We start from the raw sequence: 20,142 nt of genomic DNA, 5'->3' as shown, positions 1-20,142 counted from the left end.
TTCAAACCAAGTTGGTCGGACAAGATCTTCCCTTAACAAATCCATGCTGACTTTCTAAGTGGCAGTTTATCCTGTCTCTCAGAATAGATTCCAGTAATTTTCCCCCTATTGAGGTTAGACTGACTGGCCTGTAATTACTTGGTCTATCCCTCGCTCCCTTTTTAAACAGAGGTACAATGTTTGCAGTTCTCCAGTCCTCCGGCACCACACCTATAACCAGCGTTGTATTGTCGGAAATGCAACAGCCAATTTGTGCTTCAAGTCCCACAAACAACAATGTGATTATGGCCACTTAATCAGTTTAGTGATGTTGATTGAGGGATGAATATTGGCCAGGATACCCCTGGTCTTCAAAAAGTGCAATGGGATCCTTTACATCCACCCGAGAGGGAAAAGGTGGACTTGATTTAATGTCTCATCCAAGAAGTGGTAGTTCTGACAGTGTCAGTATCAACCTGGATTGTGTATTCAAGTCTTGAGTGCGTTTGAGCCCATAACCTTTGGACTCTGATGCAGGAGGGCCATCACTGAACCAAGGCTTACCCTCTCCATTTGATTGTGTATAGTTCTGGGTGCCTGCTATAGGAAGGATGTTACAGCCATGAAAAGGATTCAGCAAAGATTCAGTCGAATGATACAGGAATGTGATGGTGCAGTTACAAAGTGACATTCCCAAAATTGATTTATTTGCTGGAACCTACAAGGTTAAGAAGTGTGAATATAATAGAGGTTTTTTAAAATTTTGAAGAAATCAATAAAGATGGGTTGGTGACTCAATAACAAGGAGGCATGAAATAAGGATTATTGTGAGGTGATTCAAGTTTTTTTTCATAGAGGGTTATTAGAATTCTTCCAAAGTGTCTGATGAGGCAGAGACTATAACATAATTTAAAAGGGAATTGGATAAGCATTTAAGCAGGAAGAATAAAGAGAAATATAAGAATAAAGAACAGGGAAATGACATTATGGTGGATTATTCCAGTTAAGGAGTTAAAAATGTTATGATCCAATTTCCTTGAAAATATATTTTTAAAAAAATTTGCACTAAATATTACTAGTCATGTTTTAATATCCCAGATGGTTTGTGACAGGAATCCCAGGCTCGGGGCCTAGGCAGCTGAAGGCACAGTCACCAATGGTGGAACAATTAAAATTGGGATGCTCAAGAGGCCAGGCCAGAATTAGAGGAGTGCAGTTATTTCAGAGGGTTGTAGGCCTGGAGGAGATTACAGAAATGGGGCGGGGCAATACCATGGAAAAATGTGAAAACGAGGAGAATTTTAAAATCAAGGCGTTGCTTAACCAGGTGCCAGTGTAAGTCAGCAGGCACAGGGGTGATAGATGAATGTGATTTGGTGTGAGTAGGTCACAGGCAGTAGAGTTTTGGATGACCTCAAGTTTACGGAGGGTAGAATGTGGGATGCCAGCCAGAGGTGCATCAGAATAGTCAAGTCTAGAGGGAGCAAAGGCTGGGATAAGGATTTCAACAGCACATGAACTGAGACCGGGATGGAGTTTGGGGATGTTAACCGACTGTGCCTCCCAGTTTCCACTGAGGGCATCTTTGTACCGGTTTCTCGTGTGTAGTACTTAAGCTCCCTGAAATAGCAACTGTTTGAGGGCAGAGTCTAGTCATTTGGATTACAGATGGCTGCCTGGTGATGTGAAGGAGACATCGGGTCAGTGAAATAGTTCTGTTTTGAAACATTCACTTACTGCAGTTTTTCTTTAAGCAGTTTATTGAGGCAAGATGTGTATTTCAAATTGCTCCCGTTTCTTTTAATTATGGTGCATAGTTATTTTAATTGAACATGGCACGAGAAAGATCACTCTTTACTTAAAAACCCTTGGAGTCTAATGCTAGGCTGGTACTGGAAACTGGGTATCTAATTAAATGTCCCACTGTATAGATTAAGGTAATACATGTCTGAACTTTTGTCATTACTTTAATATCTTTGAAATATTACTTTATGAACTTCCAATAAGGTGCTGGCTACTTTTCTCCCAGTTGGCTTTGTAATTTGTGTAACAGTAATTCACTAATTAGACTGCGTAAGATTAAATTGCTAATTAAAATTAAAAAAAAAAGACTTCACCAAAGTGGTTTTCGACTACCTTGACTGCAGCCTGTTGTTAATTTCCATAGTTTCTTTATTTTTAGTATCTTTTGTCTCATTTCAGTCGACAAATTTCAAGGACTTTTTTAAAACTGAAACCGGATAGAGTATGTTCTGTCCTGCTGTTCTCCTAATAATGCTTGCCTTTGTGTTATTGTATCAAGGTGACCGGAGTAATGTGCTATGCTCTATATTCTTCCTACCTTTTTTTCATGTGCAGCTGACTGAGCAATGTGTTAACAGTAATCCTTTGAACAGAGCCTGGTGTTGTGGTGTTGCATGTTAAGTGCACATAGCCTTTTATTAAATTTTCAGGAGTTCAAATATTGACATCTTAGCTAGACAGTTGTGTGTATTTCACAAATGCTACTGCAGAATATCCTGTGGGATTCAATGCCAGGGACACAGCAACAAATGTGGAAAATTGATGTGGGGAATAGGAAGGCATTTTCCTATTTTGGAGGACTGTATCCAAACAAGTTGTTGCTTGCATGCCAAATTAATTGAATGTACAGGTTTGATATTTTGTCAACATGGTCGTCTGTTGGCCTCAAATTCAGTGACTGTCAGAAATTTAGATAATTGGAGGATTTACTTATACCTAGTCTTTGAGCAGTGTTGTTTGAAGTCTTGGTACAGTGAGTGTATTTGCATACTCTCTGGAATCTGATGGACATGGGTGCATGTATTGACCTGGGAGTGATTTCAGAAGTACATCAACTGTTCCAATTCCTCTGACAGCTATTGATTTGAATAAAAAGCTTAACTCAAGGCCTAGATTACTATTAGAATCTTGATGTATACAAAAGTAGCCAAACTGACACTGTAGCTCCATCCTTCCACACATTCCTTCTTTACTGGTCTTAGTTTTGTGGGTTTTCTCTAAAGAAATTGAAAAGTCTGACTGTAGGGTCGGGTATAAGCAACTACTAAAGATGCGATAGGGAAGGGGATAAGAAAGGAGGGGGAGTAGCAATTTTGGTCAAGGAAACTATTACAACTGTGAGGAGAGATGATATGTTGGAAGGTTCATCAAATGAGGCCATATGGATTGAGCTAGGGAACAAAAGAGGGACAATCACACTGCTGGGAGTGTACTATAGAGCCCCCAAACAGTCAGAGGGAGACAGAAGAGCAGATATGTAGGCAAATCTCTCAGAAGTACAAGAACAATAGGGCAGTAATAGGGAATTTTAACTACCCCAATATTAACTGGGATAGTTTTAGTGTGAAAGGAATTGAGGAAGCAGAATTCTTGAGGTGCATTCAGGAGAACATTGTTGCCCAGTATGTAACAAGTCCAACAAGAGCGGGTGCAGTTTTAGTCTTACTTTTAGGAAATGAAAATGGACAGGTGGAAGAAGTGGCAGTGGGAGAGCATTTTGGTGGCAGTGATCATAATTCAGTCAGTTTTAACATAATTATGGAAAAGGACAGAGATAGAACAGGAGTTAGAGTTCTCAATTGGGGCAAGGCCAATTTTACTAAACTGAGGAGTGATTTAGCAAAAATGGACTCGAAACAGCTACTTGAAGGTAAATCAATGTCAGATCAGTGGGAGGAATTTAAAGTGGAGATTCAAGGGGTTCAGCGTAAACATGATCCCACAAAGAAAAAGAGTGAGACGGCCAAATCTAGAGCCCCAAAGCCGAGAGGAGTACAGAAAGTGGAGGGGTGAAGTCAAAAAGGAATTTAAGAAAGCAAAGAGAGGACATGAAAGACTATTGGCAAGCAAAATCAAGGTGAACCCAAAGATGTTTTATCAATACATTAAGAGTAAGAGGATAACTAAGGAGACAGTAGTGCCCATGAAAGACCAAATATGTGTACGGGTGGAAGATGTTGGTATGGTTCTTAATGAATACTTTGTGTCTGTCTTCACAAAAGAGGGAAACGATGCAGATATTGTAGTTAAGGAGGAGGAGTGTGAAGTATTGGATGTGGTAAACATAGTTAGAGAGGACGTATTAATGGGATTAGCATCCTTGAAATTTGATAAATCACGAGGGCTGGATGAAATGTACCCTAGACTGTTTAAAAAAGGAAGCGAGGAAATAGTAGAAGGTCTGACCATCATTTTCCACTCCTCACTGGATACAGGTGTAGTGCCAGAGAATTCGAGAACTGCTAACGTTGCACCTCTGTTTAAAAAGGGAGCGGTGGATAAACCGAAAAATTACAGGTCCATCAGTAGTGGGAAAATTATTGGAATCTATTCTGAGACACAGGATAAACTGTCACTTAGAAAGGCACAGGTTAATTAAGAAATAAAAACAAGAAATCCTGGAACCACTCAGCAGGTCTGGCAGCATCTGTGGAAAGAGAAACAGAGTTAACGTTTCGGGTCAGTGACCCTTCTTCGGAACTAGCAAATATTAGAAATGTTAGAGGTTATAAGCAAGTGAACTGGGGTGGGGCAAGAGATAACAAAGGAGAAGGTGTAGATTGGACAAGGCCACATAGCTGACCAAGAGGTCATGGAGCAAAGGCAAACAATATGTTAATGGTTTGTTGAAAGACAAAGCATTAGTACAGATAGGGTGTTAACGAACTGAGGATTGAATAGCAGCAAGTACGAACATGGCAAAAAACAGTGGGTTAGCAAACTGAACAACCTACAATGAAATGAAATTAACAAAAGAAAAAAATTTGTAAAAAATGTAAAAAAGAAAAAATAACTAAATAAAAGTAAAATGGGGGGCCGTCATGCTCTGAAATTATTGAACTCAATGTTCAGTCTGGCAGGCTGTAGTGTGCCTAATCGGAAAATGAGATGCTGTTCCTCGAGCTTGCATTGATGTTCAGTGGAACACTGCAGCAAGCCCAGGATAGAGATGTGAGCAGGGGGGAGTGTTGAAATGGCAAGCAACCGGACGCTCGGGGTCCTGCTTGCGAACTGAGCGGAGGTGTTCCGCAAAGCGGTCACCCAGTCTGCGTTTGGTCTCCCCAATGTAGAGGAGACCACATTGTGAGCAGCGAATACAATATACTACATTGAAAGAAGTACAAGTAAATCGCTGCTTCACCTGAAAGGAGTGTTTGGGGCCTGGGATAGTGAGGAGAGAGGAGGTAAATGGGCAGGTATTACACCTCCTGCAATTGCAGGGGAAGGTGCCATGGGATGGGGACGAGGTGGTGGGGGTAATGGAGGAGTGGACCAGGGTGTCGCGGAGGGAACGATCCCTTCGGAATGCTGACGGGGGAAGGGAGGGGAAGATGCGTTTGGTAGTGGCATCATGCTGGAGGTAGCAGAAATGGTGGAGGATGATCCTTTGGATATGGAGGCTGATGGGGTGGAAAGTGAGGACAAGGGGAACCCTGTCACGGTTTTGGGAGGGAGGGGAAGGGGTGAGGGTAGAGGTGCGGGAAATGGGCCGGACACGGTTGAGGGCCCTGTCAACAACAGTGGGGGGGCATCCTCGGTTGAGGAAAAAGGAGGTCATATCAGAAGCACCGTCATGGAAGGTAGCATCATCAGAGCAGATGCTTCGGAGACGGAGAAACTGGGAGAATAGAATGGAGTCCTTACAGGAGGTAGGGTGTGAAGATGTGTAGTCGAGGTAGCTGTGGGGGCCGGTGGGCTTATAATGGATATTAGTAGACAACCTATCCCCAGAGATGGTGTCAGAGATGGACCATGTAAAGGTGAGAGAAGGGTGGAAATTGGAAGCAAAGTTGATAAAGTTTTCCAGTTCAGGGCGGGAGCAGGAAACGGCACCGATACAGTCATCAATGTACCGGAAAAAGAGTTGGGGGAGGGGGCCTGAGTAGGACTAGAACAAAGAATGCTCGACATTTCCCACAAAAAGACAGGCATAACTAGGACCCATGCAGGTACCCATAGCAACACCTTTTACTTGAAGGAAGTAAGCGGAGTTGAAGGAGAAGTTGTTCAATGTGAGAACACGTTCAGCCAGGCGGAGGAGGGTGGTGGTGGATGGGGACTGGTTCGGCCTCTGTTCAAGGAAGAAGCAGAGAGCCCTTAAACCATCCTGGTGGGGGATGGAGGTGTAGAGCGATTGGATGTCCATAGTGAAGAGGAGGCGGTTGGGACCAGGAAACTGGAAATTGTCAAAATGACGTAGGGCGTCAGAAGAGTCACGGATGTAGGTGGGAAGAGACTGGACAAGCGGAGAAAAGATAGTCAAGATAGGAAGAAATAAGTTCAGTGGGGCAGGAGCAGGCTGATACAATGGGTCTGCCGGGACAGTCCCGTTTGTGGATTTTGGGAAGGAGGTAGAACCGGGCTGTCCGGGGTTGCGGGACTGAGGTTGGAGGCTGTAGACGGAAGATCTCCGGAGGAGATGAGGTCAGTGACAGTCCTTTGGACAGTGGCTTGATGTTCGGTGGTGGGGTCATGGTCCAGAGGGAGGTAGGAAGAAGTGTCTGTGAGTTGGGGTTGAGCTTCTGCAAGGTAGAGGTCGGTACGCCATACAACAACAGCACCACCCTTGTCTGCAGGTTTGATGACCATGTCGGGGTTAGACCTGAGAGAATGGAGTGCCTCAAGTTCAGAGGGGGACAGGTTGGAGTGAGTGAGGGGGGCAGAGAAATTGAGATGACCAATGTCTCGCCGACTGGTTAATCAAGGATAGTCAGCATTGGTTTGTTAAGGGAAGATCTTGTTTGACCCACTTGATCGAATTTTTTGAAGAAATAACAAGGAAGGTAAATGAGGGTAGTGCAGTTGATGTGGTCTACATGGGTTTTAGCAAGGCTTTTGACAAGGTCCCACATGGCAGACTGGTTAAAATAATAAAATCCCATGGGATCTAGGGAAATGAAGCAAGGTGGATACAAAATTGGCTGAGTGGCAGGAAACAAAGGGTAATTGTTGACGGGTGTTTTAGCGACTGGAGGGCTGTTTCCAGTGGCATTTCGCAGGGCTCAGTACTGGGTCCCCTGCTTTTTGCAGTATATGTTAACGATTTGGATGTAAATGTAGGGGGCATGATCAAGAAGTTTGCAGACGACACAAAGATTGGCTGTGTGGTAGATAGCGAGGAGGATAGTTGTAGACTGCAGAAAGATATTGATGGTCTGGTCAGATGGGCAGAATAGTGGCAATTCAACTTGGATAAGTGTGAGGTGTTGCGTTTGGGGAGGTCAAACAAGGCAAAGGAATACACAATTAATGGGAAAATACTGAGAAGTGTAGAGGAAGTGAGGGACCATGGAGTGAATGTCCACAGATCCCTGAAGTTAGCAGGACAGGTCGATAAGGTGGTTAGAAGACATATGGAATCCTTTCCTTTATTAGCAGAGATATAGAATATAAGAGCAGGGAGGTTATGCTGGAACTGTATAACTCATTGGTTAGGCCACAACTTGAGTACTGTGTGCAGTTCTGCTCATCTCATTACAGAAAGGATGTAATTGCATTAGAGAGGGTACCGAGGAGGTTTTTGAAGATGTTGCCAGGTTGGAAAAATGCAGCTATGAGGAAAGATTGGATAGGCTGGGGTTGTTCTCCTTGGAACAGAGAAGGCTAAGGGGAGATTTGATTGAAATGTACAAAATTTTGAGGGGCCTGGATAGAGTGGAGGTGAAGGGTCTATTCACCTTAGCAGAGAGGTCAGGGTCGAGAGGGCATAGATTTAAAGTGATTGGTAGAAAAATTAGAGGGGAGATGAGGAAAAACTTTTTTACCAAGAGGGTGGTGGGGGACTGGAACACACTGCCTGAAAGGGTAGTTGAGGCAGAAACCCTCAACTCATTCAAAAGGAGTCTGGATATGCACCTCAAGTGTCGTAATCTGCAGGGCTACAGACCAAATGCTGGAAGGTGGGATTAGAATAGGTAGAATAAAAACAAGAAATGCTGGAAATACTCAGCAGGTCTGGCAGCATCTGTGGAGAGAGAAGCAGAGTTAACGTTTCAAGTCAGTGACCCTTCATCAGAACTGACCTCTTTTCGGTTGGCACAGACACGATGGGCCAAGTGGCCTCTTTCTGTGCCTTAAATTTTCTGTGATTTCTATCATTTCTCTGATTTCAAAAAGTTTTCAAGGAAGAATTTGCATTTATCTAGTGACTTTCATGGCCTTAGCATGTCCCAAAGTACTTTATAACTAATGAAGTACAGTCACTGTTGTAGGAAATGCAACAAGTTGCGCACCGCTAGATCCCACAAACAGCAATGTCACAATCAGCATAATATCTGTATTAGTAATGTTTGAGGGAGCTAGGGAATTATTGGCCAGGACACTGGGGAGAACTCTCCTCATTTTTTAAAATAATGGCGTGGAATCTTTCCCATCCAACTAAGAGGGCAGACGGGGCCTCATATCTCATCCCAAAGACCACACTCAGAACAGTGCAGTGCTCCCTCATTAGTGTACTGAATTGTCAGCCTGGATTTTGTACTTCTATCCTCGTATTAAAAAGGGGATATTTCATATAACTGCAGGTAACTAACAGCTTCATATTGGTGGAGTCCATAATTATGAGCAGACAATGTAGATTTATCGGAGGTAGGTCATGTTTCACACGTATTTAATTGAATTCTTCAAGGAAGATACCTAGCATATGTAGATATTGGGAAAGTAGTGGATGTGGTATATGTGGATGTTCAAAAGCATTTGAGTGTGCCATAATGAGAGATTTGTGAATATTAAAGCCAATGGCTTAATGGTCTGTATTATAGACAATCCAGGCCTAGTGACTGAACTTAAATGCCATGAACCCTTTTATTATACATACTTATTAACTTCTTTTGCAGGTACCGTATTGCCTTCCCTGTACTCCTTTCTTCACCATCCTTTGTTAATGCAGGGGTCAAGCACTTGCTGAGCATCTCTGTCACCTTCAGCCCATAAAGTGGCCTTCTCTTCCTTCTCCTGTTTATAAGAACCTTGACTTATTAGGTTACTTAAGAGACTTATTCATATTTTTACTCCTCCAGTCCTCTTCTTACTTTGCTCTACAATGTTGGTATTTCTCTTTGTTTTTATCTGCATTACAATGAAAGCTGGTGGCTTGGATAGAGACCGAAGGGAAAATTGAATAGAAGTTTCAGATTGGCAAGATTTAGATGATAAAAACAGAAAGTGCTGGAAATACTCAGCAGGTCTGGCAGCATCTGTGGAGACAAAGGCAGAGTTAATGTTTCAAGTCTGTGACCTTTCATCAGAACCTGTCCTGATCAGTTCTGATGAACGATCACAGACCTGAAACATTAACTCTGCTTCTCTATCCACAGGTGCTGCCAGACCTTCTGAATATTTCCAGCACTTTCTGTTTTTATTTCAGATTTCCAGCATCTGCAGTATTTTGCTTTTATTTAAAGGTTTGGAAGATGATGAGTTCAGGGCCGGTGTTGGGACCTCTTGTTTTCTCCTGGGCATAAATATTTTGTACATGGGTGTAGATTTGCTGATGCCAAGTTCGAGAGCAACAAGCAGAGGGAGAATGTGATTGACCACAGGTTAAGATAGTGGGCAAATATTTGATAAAGGCAGTTTATCATTGCAAGAACTTCATCATACTGTATCCAGCTAGCTTCCCAAGTCATATTTAAAAAATGTATTTCTTGTATCCCTTTAAGCAAAAAAAATACACAGTTCCGTCTTGAATTTGCCAATGCCATCTGCCTCCATGGTCTCAGTGGGAAGTTTGTTCTGTGCATTAGTTACCCTCTGTAAAATAGTTAAATTAAACCGTCTGTTCAGCTTCCTGCTTGCAAGCTTCAGTCCATGCTGTGACTACCTTGAACAATTCTGAGATTTAATTTTATCCACAGCTGTTTTGAATCCTGAAAATTCAACAAGATCTCCCCTGAGCCACAATTTCTTCTGTGCAAGCATTCCCAGCTTCCCCTCTCCTTGTAGCTCAGGTGCAGAATCCCAAAGTTTTTTAGACCTGCTCTGTACCTGTTCTTGAAGCCAGGGAGTTCCCACACAATTTATATCAATGACTTCGATGAGGGGAGCGATGGTTTGGTAGCTAAGTTTGCAGATGACACAAAGATAGGTAGGAAAGTGTGTTGTGAAGAACCCATAAGCAGGTTGCAGACCAATATAGATAGGTTGAGTGAGTGGGCAAAAATCTGGCAGATGGGAGTATAATGTGGGAAAATGTGAAATTGTTCACTTTAGCAGGAAGAATAAAAAAGCAGAGCGTTACTTAAACGGAGAACGACTGCAGAATTCCGAGGTGCAGAGGGATCTAGTTGTTCTAGTGCACGAGTCACTAAAAGTTTGTATGCAGGTACAACAAGTAATAAAGAGGGCTAATGGAATGCTATCCTTTATTATGAGAGGAATTGAAAATTAGAGTAACGATGTTATGCCTCAGTTATACAGGGCATTGGTGAGACCACATCTTGAATACTGTGTGTAGTTTTGGTCCTCTTATTTAAGTAAGGATGTAAATGCATTGGAGGCAGTTCAGAGGAGGTTTACTAGATTGATAACTGGAATGAGCGGGTTGTCTTATGAGGAAAGGTTGGACAGACTGGGCTTGTTTTCACTGGAGTTTAGAAGAGTGAGGGGAGACTTGATTGAAGTATATAAGATCCTGGACAGTCTTGACAAGGTGGATGTGGAAAGAACTAGTGGACACTGTTTTAAAATTGGGGGTCGCCCTTTTAGGACAGATGAGGAGAAATTTTTTCTGAGGGTTATGCGACTTTGGAACTCTGCCTCAGAAGGTGATGACAATGCGAATTCGGAGCAGAAGTAGGCCATTCAGCCCATTGTGCCTGCTGCGCCAGGGGAGTGGGAAACAAAGTGGAGGCGGCGTCATTGAATATTTTTAAGGTGGGGTCGATAGATAAATTCTTGTTAAGCAAGGGAATCAAGGGTTATCGGGGGTAGATGGGAGTGTGGAATTTGAGACACAAACCGATCAGCCATGATCTTAACGGCAGAGCAGGCTAGAGGGGACGAACGGCCTACTTCGGCTCCTAATTCGTATGTTCGTAAGGTGCATGGTTGGGTGGGCTCTGCAGTCTCTGCACAGAAAGTGTTATGTTCCGTTTGTACTTCTCACTTCTTGTTTGTTGCAATCTTACCATCATAATTTAGATATTGAAATATTTGACCTGATTGCTCAAGTTACATATTCATAAAACAATAATAAGTTGCTACTTGAAATTAGGATGAATCAAATGTGAGCACATGAATAGAAAAGCCACCAATGAAGAAGTAATAACATGTGAAAATGATAAATTAATCATGCACATTCAGCAGGCTCCAAGTAAAAGGAAGCAGGTGAGCTTAAAATAGTTTTTGAAAATCTCTCTGGCCACCATCTTGCTTTCTCCCTAATACTGGAAAAGAAGTTTTTACCGTAATAAAAGCTGTAAAGTACAACGTTAAGATGAAAACTGTTCAAGTTCTCTGCACACAGCTTTTTATATATTTAGAATGTATCCAATATTAGGAACGGGAGTAAGCCGTTCAGCTCCTCGAGCTTATTCCGCCGTTCAGTTCGATCATACCTGATCTATATTTTAACTCCACTTACCTGCCTTGGTTCTGGTATGTCTTAATATCCTTGTCTAACAAAAATCTATCAATCTCAGTTTTGAAATTTTCAATTGACCCCCACGCTCAGCATTTCGAGGAGAGAGTTCCAAATTTCCACTATCCTTTGTGTGAAGAAGTGCTTCCTGACGACATCGTCGCTGAATGACCTAGCTCGAATTTTAACTTTATGTCCCTTTTTTCTGGACACCCCCACCATGTTTTCTCTTGGACTTTGCAGCAAGACAAAGCCCTGTAAGTCTTGAGTTCATGGTACATTCAAAAACTGGGACATGTGGACAGTGGTTCAAACTAGCAAAAGGCAAGTTTAGGACTGATAGAAGGCAGGTTGTCTTTGGACATTGTGTTGAAATAGATTTTAGATAGGGTAGTTTGATGTGTGGAAACCCATCATCTTGTCTGCCAGTCTCTAAATTAATGTTTTTGTATCTTCACCTGCTCCCCTTTTTGAGAAGGGAGAGAAAAGGATTCACAGGTTGCAGTGTGAACATTGCTGTGGCCAGAACCATCTTTACAGTAGCTAATAGGATGGCTTGTTTTATAAGGATGGAGAGTTTCATGGGCTCCTCAACCTATACGTTGGGAGGGGGTTGCGGTGTGGGGAGCAACACATACCCACCAGATGCGAGTATACTGTTGGACGGCAATCCAGAATTCAAAGCTGGATCTCCGGTCTCCGCTCGTCGGGATTTTCTGGATTGGTTTCTGTTCTAACCCTGCCCCTCTGATTCAGAGGCAGGAATGCTACCACCAATTCAAAGACTTGCTCCCTAGATAGGATAGTCAAAGTGAAAACCTTCGAATCATTTAAAGACCAAAAAATGTTGCAATGAGTACTTTAGGGAAGTTGATGGGCTACATGGCTTCCCTCTTGTGAATTATCAATGTCAGTTAAGAGAATTAGCAAGGTTCTAGGCTGCAATTTTCAGCTTGCATCTTATCTCAAACTCGAAAGAATTTTTTTACGATTGACAGGAAGACTAACTATTCAGAACGCACCAATCTTAGCTCCATTTCCATCCATTCAGGAATGGAGAAACACTGACACAGGTATGGAAATCTTTTTAGGAACAGTGAATTACCTGAAATTTATTTTCTTTCCTTTTTGAATATCAGAAGCAAGGTAAAGCATGAACTTTTTTATCTTTTGTGACACAACTGCTTGGAAAATTAGCTAAATTACTCTACTCAAAGGGTTGTTTATCTAGCCAGTACAGTGTTAGATGTTTTACAAATGGAATCTAGCACTTTGAAATATAGCCATTGTTTAGTTTGTAAAATTTATTTTCTGATGTATTCTAAATGGTTACAGAAGCTGCACTTATCTTAGTTGTGTTTTGTAAGAGCAAATTCCAACTGTAAGGACTGCATTCTTATTCACATTTGAAGGGAAATTGCAAATAAAAATTCTGAATTTACAGATTCTTATTGAAATAACCTTTTAGCAACACCAAGTACTGCTGCAGAAATATTTGGTAAAGGAAGAGAGATGCAAATTAGTTTAATTTCAAATTGCATGTATTTTTTGTCCATCGCAAATGACTCTACATCCCAGCATCCCCTGTGTAACTGTATAACCTCTGACTCATGGGGATTTCCCAAAGGATCATTCACTTAGTATATTTATAATAGTCTTAACTTGAATGCAGGTATGACACCTGCAGAATATATGTCACACTTGCATCTGATGTTGCCTGTTTCACCATATCCTTCCTTAAGTACTTCTGTGTGTGGTCTACCAGGACCTAAGGTTGCATTGTGCGTTTCCTTTTGCCATTCTCAGACTGTCAGTTATCTTGTTAATTTCTGATACGAATTTTTTTTCGCTCTTCCCTGAAAATGTATGGGCACATGTGAAGTAATGCTTCTTGGTGGTGGGGGGGACGGGGAAAGAGAGAATGTAATGGAAATGTACCCCAAATGGCATAATACAAACATATGAATTAGGAGCAGGAGTAGGCCACTTGGCCCCTCGAGCCTGCTCCGCCATTCAATAAGATCATGGCTGATCTGATTGTAACCGTGATCCAACATTCCCGCCTGCCCCTGAAAACTGTTCACCCCCTTTACAAGAATCTATGTACCTTTGCCTTAAAAATATTTAAAGACGATGCTTCCACTGCGTTTTAAGGAAGAGAGTTCCAAAGACTCATGACCCTCTGAGAGAAAACATTTTTCCTCATCTCTGTCTTAAATGAGTGACCCCTTATTTTTAAACGGTGACCCCTAGTTCTAAATTCTCCCACAAGGGGAAACAACCTTTCCACATCCACCCTGTCAAGATCCTTCAGGATCTTGTATGTTTCAATCAAGTCGTCTCTTACTCTTCTAAACTCCAATAGATACCAGCCTAGCCTGTCCAATCTTTCCTCATAAGACAACCTGCCTATTCCAGGTATTAGTCTAGGAAACAAGCAACAAGCCCAGTGAACTATGGATGACCAGAAACATTCAGGGTACGATGAGAAGGAAAAGAGAGGCTTTTAGCAAATACAAGGAGAGCAAATCAACGGAAGCATTAGTGGAGTAGGATGGAGCTTAAGAAAGCAATTCGGAGAGCAAAGAGGGGATATGAGAAAGCTCTTGCTGGTAAAGGTTGGGACAATCCCAAGATATTCTATAAGTATATCAATGGGAAGAGGATAACCAGGGAAAGAACAAAGAACAGTACAGCACAGGAACAGGCCATTCGGCCCTCCAAGTCTGCGCCGATCTTGATGCCTGTCTAAATGAAAACCTTCTGCACTTCCGGGGACTGTATCCCTCTATTTCCATCCTACTCATGTATTTGTCAAGATTCCTCTTAAACGTCGCTATCGTACCTGCTTCCACCACCTCCCCCGGCAGCAAGTTCCAGGCACTCACCACCCTCTGTGTAAAAAAAAAAAAAAACTTGCCTTGCACATCCCCTCTAAACTTTGCCCCTCTCACCTTAAACCTGTGTCCCCTAGTAACTGACTCTTCCACCCTGGGAAAAAGCTTCTGACTATCCACTCTGTCCATGCCGCTTATAACTTTGTAAACCTCTATCATGTCGCCCCTCCACCTCCGTCGTTCCAGTGAAAACAATCTGAGTTTATCCAACCTCTCCTCATAGCTAATGCCCTCCAGACCAGGCAACATCCTGGTAAACCTCTTCTGTACCCTCTCCAAAGCATCCACGTCCTTCTGGTAGTGTGGCGACCAGAATTGCATGCAATATTCTAAGTGTGGTCTAACTAAAGTTCTGTACAGCTGCAGCATGACTTGCCAATTTTTATACTCTATGCCCCAACCGATGAAAGCAAGCATGCTGTATGCCTTCTTGACTACCTTATCCACCTGCATTGTCACTTTCAGTGACCTGTGGACCTGTACGCCCAGATCTCTCTGCCTGTCAATACTCCTAAGGGTTCTGCCATTTACTGTACACTTCCCACCTGTATTAGATCTTCCAAAATGCATTCCTGACATTTGTCCGGATTAAACTCCATCTGCCATTTCTCCACCCAAGTCTCCAACCGATCTATATGCTGCTGTATCCTCTGACAATCCTCATCACTATCCGCAACTCCACCAACCTTTGTGTCGTCTGCAAACTTACTAATCAGACCAAACTTACTGAGTAGGACCCATTCAGGACCAAGGGGGAAATCTGTGGGTGGCGCCAGAGGACATGGTAGGGTGTTGAACAAATACTTCACATCTGTCTTCACCCAAGAGAATGAGGATGTAGATATGGAACTCAGAGAGAGAGAGAGAGACTGAGGTTCTTGAGCAAATTGTCATAGGGAGTGACAAGGTATTGGAGGTTTTGGCAGGCTTAAAAGTGGACAAATCTCCAGGTCCGGATGATTTGTGTCCCAGGATGCTGTGGGAGGCGAGGGTGGAGATTGCAGGGGCTCTGACCCAAATTTTTAATTCCTCTCTGGCCACGGGGGAGGTGCCAGAGGACTGGAGAACAGCTAATGTGGTCCCACTATTAAGAAAGGTTGTAGAGATAAGCCAGAGAACTACAGACCAGTGAGTCTCACGTCAGTGGTAGGGAAACTATTGGGGAAAATTCTGAAGGAGCGAATCTATCTCCACTTGGAGAGGCAAAATTTGATCAGGAATAGTCAGCATGGCTTTGTCAGAGGGAGGTTATGCCTAACAAATTTGATTGAATTTTTTGAGCATGTGACCAGGTGTGTAGATGAGGGTAGTGCAGTTGATGCAGTGATGGATTTCAGCAAAGCCTTTGACAGGTCCCACATGGGAGACTTATCAAGAAAGCAAATGCACATGGTATACAAGGTAACTTGATAAGGGGATTCAAAATTGGCTTAGCTGTAGGAGATAGAGAATGATAGACGTCAGCTTTAGTGACTGGAAGCCAGTGTCCAGTTGCGTACCACAGGGATCTGTGCTGGGTCCCCTATTGTTTGTCATTTATATAAACGACATAGATGACTATGGGGTGTAGGATCAGTAAGTTCGCAGATGACACAAAGATTGGCTGATTGGTTAACAGTGAGGTTGAGTGTCTTGGGTTACAGGAAGATATAGACGGGATGGTCAAATGGGCAGAAAAGTGGCAGATGGAATTTAACCCTGAGAAGTGTGAGGTGATGCACTTTGGAAGGAGTAATGTGACACGGAAGTATTCAATGAATGGCCTGACACTGGGAAGTTTCAAGGAACAAACGGACCTTGGCGTGTTTGTCCATAGATCTCTGAAGGCAGAAGGGCAGGTTAATAGGGTGGTGAAAAAGGCATATGGGACACTTGCCTTTATCAATCGAGGCATAGATTACAAAAGCAGGGAGGTCATGTTGGAGTTGTACAGAACTTTGGTAAGGCCACAGCTGGAGTACTGTGTGCAATTCTGGTCACCACATTATAGGAAGGATGTGATTGCATTGGAGGGGGTGCAGAGACGATTTACCTGGATGTTGCCTGGGATGGAACATTTAAGCTATGAAGAGAGGTTGGATAGGCTTGGGTTGTTTTCGCTGAAGCAGAGAAGATTGAGGGGTGACCTGATCGAGGTGTACAAGATTATGAGGGGCATGGATAGGGAGCAGCTGTTCCCCTTAGTTGAAGGGTCAGTTACGAGGGGTCACAAGTTTAAGGTGACGGGCGGGAGGTTTAAGGGGGATTTGAGGAAGAACTTTTTTACTCGGGGTGGTGACGGTCTGGAATGCACTGCCTGGGAGGGTGGTAGAGGCGGGTTGCCTCACATCCTTTGAAAAGTACCTGGATGAGCACTTGGCACGTCATAACATTCAAGGCTATGGGCCAAGTGCTGGCAAATGGGATTAGGTAGACAGGTCAGGTGTCTTTAATGCATCGGTGCAGACTCGATGGGCCGAAGGGCCTCTTCTGCACTGTATTATTCTGTGATTCTGTAAACCTTCTCTGAACTGCTTCCAACTAGTTCTTGAAGGAGTGGAGAAATGAGGATATCTTAGTAATGCAGGTGAAAAATGCCATTACAAAAATCTGAATACAAGAACCAGTGGGTGCAAGAGATTAGTTAAAGCAGAATTAGAGTATTATGTGCAGTTTTGAGCATTGTGGAAGGTACTTTGGAGACCTGGAAAATGTGCAAAATAGCTTCAGTAAGAGGATAGTTGTGAGGTTTACTATGTTCCAGAGTAATAAATGTGAAAGCTGGAATCTAGAAGGTGTGTTCAAAGTTTATAAAGGATTCGAGGGGATGGATCATGATTTAAAATATGGGTCTGTGAAAAAAGTGCTGGAAGCATAAAATAAGGCACTTCCTCATGCAAAAGAATTTTGATCTCTGAATGGCTGGTCTTGCTGTCAGTCATATTGAATATATTACTGTAAGTGGCTGTTGAAACCAGATCAGTCATGATACTTGGAGTGAATGAGCTGCTATCTCGTACAGTTGCTTATAGAATTCTGGAGCATGGTTGTGAAGTTAGCTGTTAATGCAGAGCTGTCCTTTTTTTAAACAATGACTGCTTAAGATTTTCCAGAATGGGCACATCCTGAGGTTACTTAATTGTGCAGGTTTCTTCAGTTTGCAGCTGCAGATTCATCCCTGGCTCTTGATCTTAAGGAGAGGCCAGGTGATCAAGTTTAGCAAAAGCAGCAGGAAATGACTGCCTTTAGTTTTCTTTATATATCCATTTTGACCTACTGAAGCGAGGTATCTGAAACGTTAGTATTGCATGCTAGACCCAGGATTCTTTATATAAAGATAAATCAAACACTCGAGGAAAGATATTGAAAAGTTTGGGGTTAGAACAGATTGCTTCAGTGTCACCATTACAGGTTCAGTAGAGCAAAAGGCTTCAAAATGTAGAACAATGGTTGTTTCATTGACTGGTGTGGGAACTTGAAATGTCACAGTGGTGGCATAGAATCTTCTGAAATTGGGATAGAGGCGCACACATTAGGACAGAGTCTAGGAAACTTAGCTGTACATATAACTGTGTTATGAATTGGGTATGACAGCCTAGTGGGTATCAGTATTGGAGTAGAAACCTGGTGGAAATGACTTCAAATCGCACTGTGATACATAAAATTAAGTAGTCATTTTAGCTCAGTTGGTATCGTATCTTGTCTCCTGAGTCAGCAGGTTGCTGGTTGAAGCCTCATTCCAGGATTTGTGCATGTAATCCATGCTGGTACTTCAGTGCAGATCTAAGATACTGCACTGCCAGAGATGCTTTCGATTTGGTTTTGTTTGTATTTTGTATTAGTTTGGACAGAACATCTGTCCAGTGGTGTATCAGTGGTACCCTCCTCCTGAGGGGATACTTGTAGTGATTGCTTGTGTTTTGGGTTAGCCCAGTGCCATTCCAATAGTCAGTTCAAAATAGTCCTGCACTGAATGAGTTTGCTGACAGTGTGGATGCAACTAGTTGGAGCTGACTTCATTGCTTAATAATCTTCGCAAACCTCTTGACCTTTTAATGAATGCAAAAAAAAACAAAGGTGCATTCCCCTTCCTGACCTCAATCCCGTCACAGTACATATACAGAAACATGAGGGGAAAATTATATTTCTTGACCATTCCTACAAGTGCATTGTACATTGTTTAAATCCCTGCAATATGAAAGGCACAATTCAACATGGTGGCTCCTCATCAGAGCCCTTTCCTATCCTGAGTGGCGTGAAACAAGGCTGTGTTCTCGCACCCACACTTTTTGGGATTTTCTTCTCCCTGCTGCTTTCACATGTGTTCAAGTCCTCTGAAGAAGGAATTTTCCTGCACGCAAGATCAGGGGGCAGGTTGTTCAACCTTGCCCGTCTAAGAGCGAAGTCCAAAGTACGGAAAGTCCTCATCAGGGAACTCCTCTTTGACGATGCTGCTTTAACATCTCACACTGAAGAGTGCCTGCAGAGTCTCATCGACAGGTTTGCGGCTGCCTGCAATGAATTTGGCCTAACCATCAGCCTCAAGAAAACGAACATCATGGGGCAGGACGTCAGAAATGCTCCATCCATCAATATTGGCGACCACGCTCTGGAAGTGGTTCAAGAGTTCACCTACCTAGGCTCAACTATCACCAGTAACCTGTCTCTAGATGCAGAAATCAACAAGCGCATGGGTAAGGCTTCCACTGCTATGTCCAGACTGGCCAAGAGAGTGTGGGAAAATGGCGCACTGACACGGAACACAAAAGTCCGAGTGTATCAGGCCTGTGTTCTCATGGAAGATGGCAGGATCCCCAAAGACACGTTGTACAGCGAGCTCGCCACTGGTATCAGACCCACCGGCCGTCCATGTCTCTGCTTTAAAGACGTCTGCAAACGCGACATGAAATCCTGTGACATTGATCACAAGTTGTGGGAGTGAGTTGCCAGCGTTCGCCAGAGCTGGCGGGCAGCCATAAAGACGGGGCTAAAGTGTGGCGAGTCGAAGAGACTTAGTAGTTGGCAGGAAAAAAGACAGAGGCGCAAGGGGAGAGCCAACTGTGCAACAGCCCTGACAAACAAATTTCTCTGCAGCACCTGTGGAAGAGCCTGTCACTTTAGAATTGGCCTTTATAGCCACTCCAGGCACTGCTTCACAAACCACTGACCACCTCCAGGCGCGTATCCATTGTCTCTCGAGATAAGGAGGCCCAAAAGAAAGTTTGTCCCACTATTTGAGGCATCATCTACACTGTATAAAGGTGTACATTTAAACTACAAAATCCAGGTTGTAGAATTCAATTTTTCTAAAGGATTAAAAAAAAAAGTGAAAGTGCAATGATGCGATGTATGTACTGCATTTTATGGTACTTGATAAGCACACAGGTTCTGTGATTGTGCAGCTTGAACCACCTTTTGTGTTAGTGCGGGCAGTATGCGTGCCTGCTCCCTGGAAGAGCTCCATGCTGTCACCACCCTGTAAATGAGATGTGGCATCTCAGCTGCGCACCTTGGTAAAGTATTTTCAGTCTGTAAATACTGTAAATGGAAAACTGATTAGCAGTTGATGGATTTTTGTTTTTTCAATATTGCTGTAATCAGTCTTGGGCAGATGTAGTAGATTGCAGTCGTGTGGCAGTGATTTCAGTCCTGAATATTGCATAGTGATGTGACTGCAGATGCAGA

Source organism: Heterodontus francisci, chromosome 2 (genome assembly GCF_036365525.1).
Source record: "Heterodontus francisci isolate sHetFra1 chromosome 2, sHetFra1.hap1, whole genome shotgun sequence".
NCBI lineage: Eukaryota > Metazoa > Chordata > Chondrichthyes > Heterodontiformes > Heterodontidae > Heterodontus > Heterodontus francisci.
The sequence above is the reverse complement of the archived record's forward strand: the minus strand, read 5'-3'. Positions refer to the sequence as shown.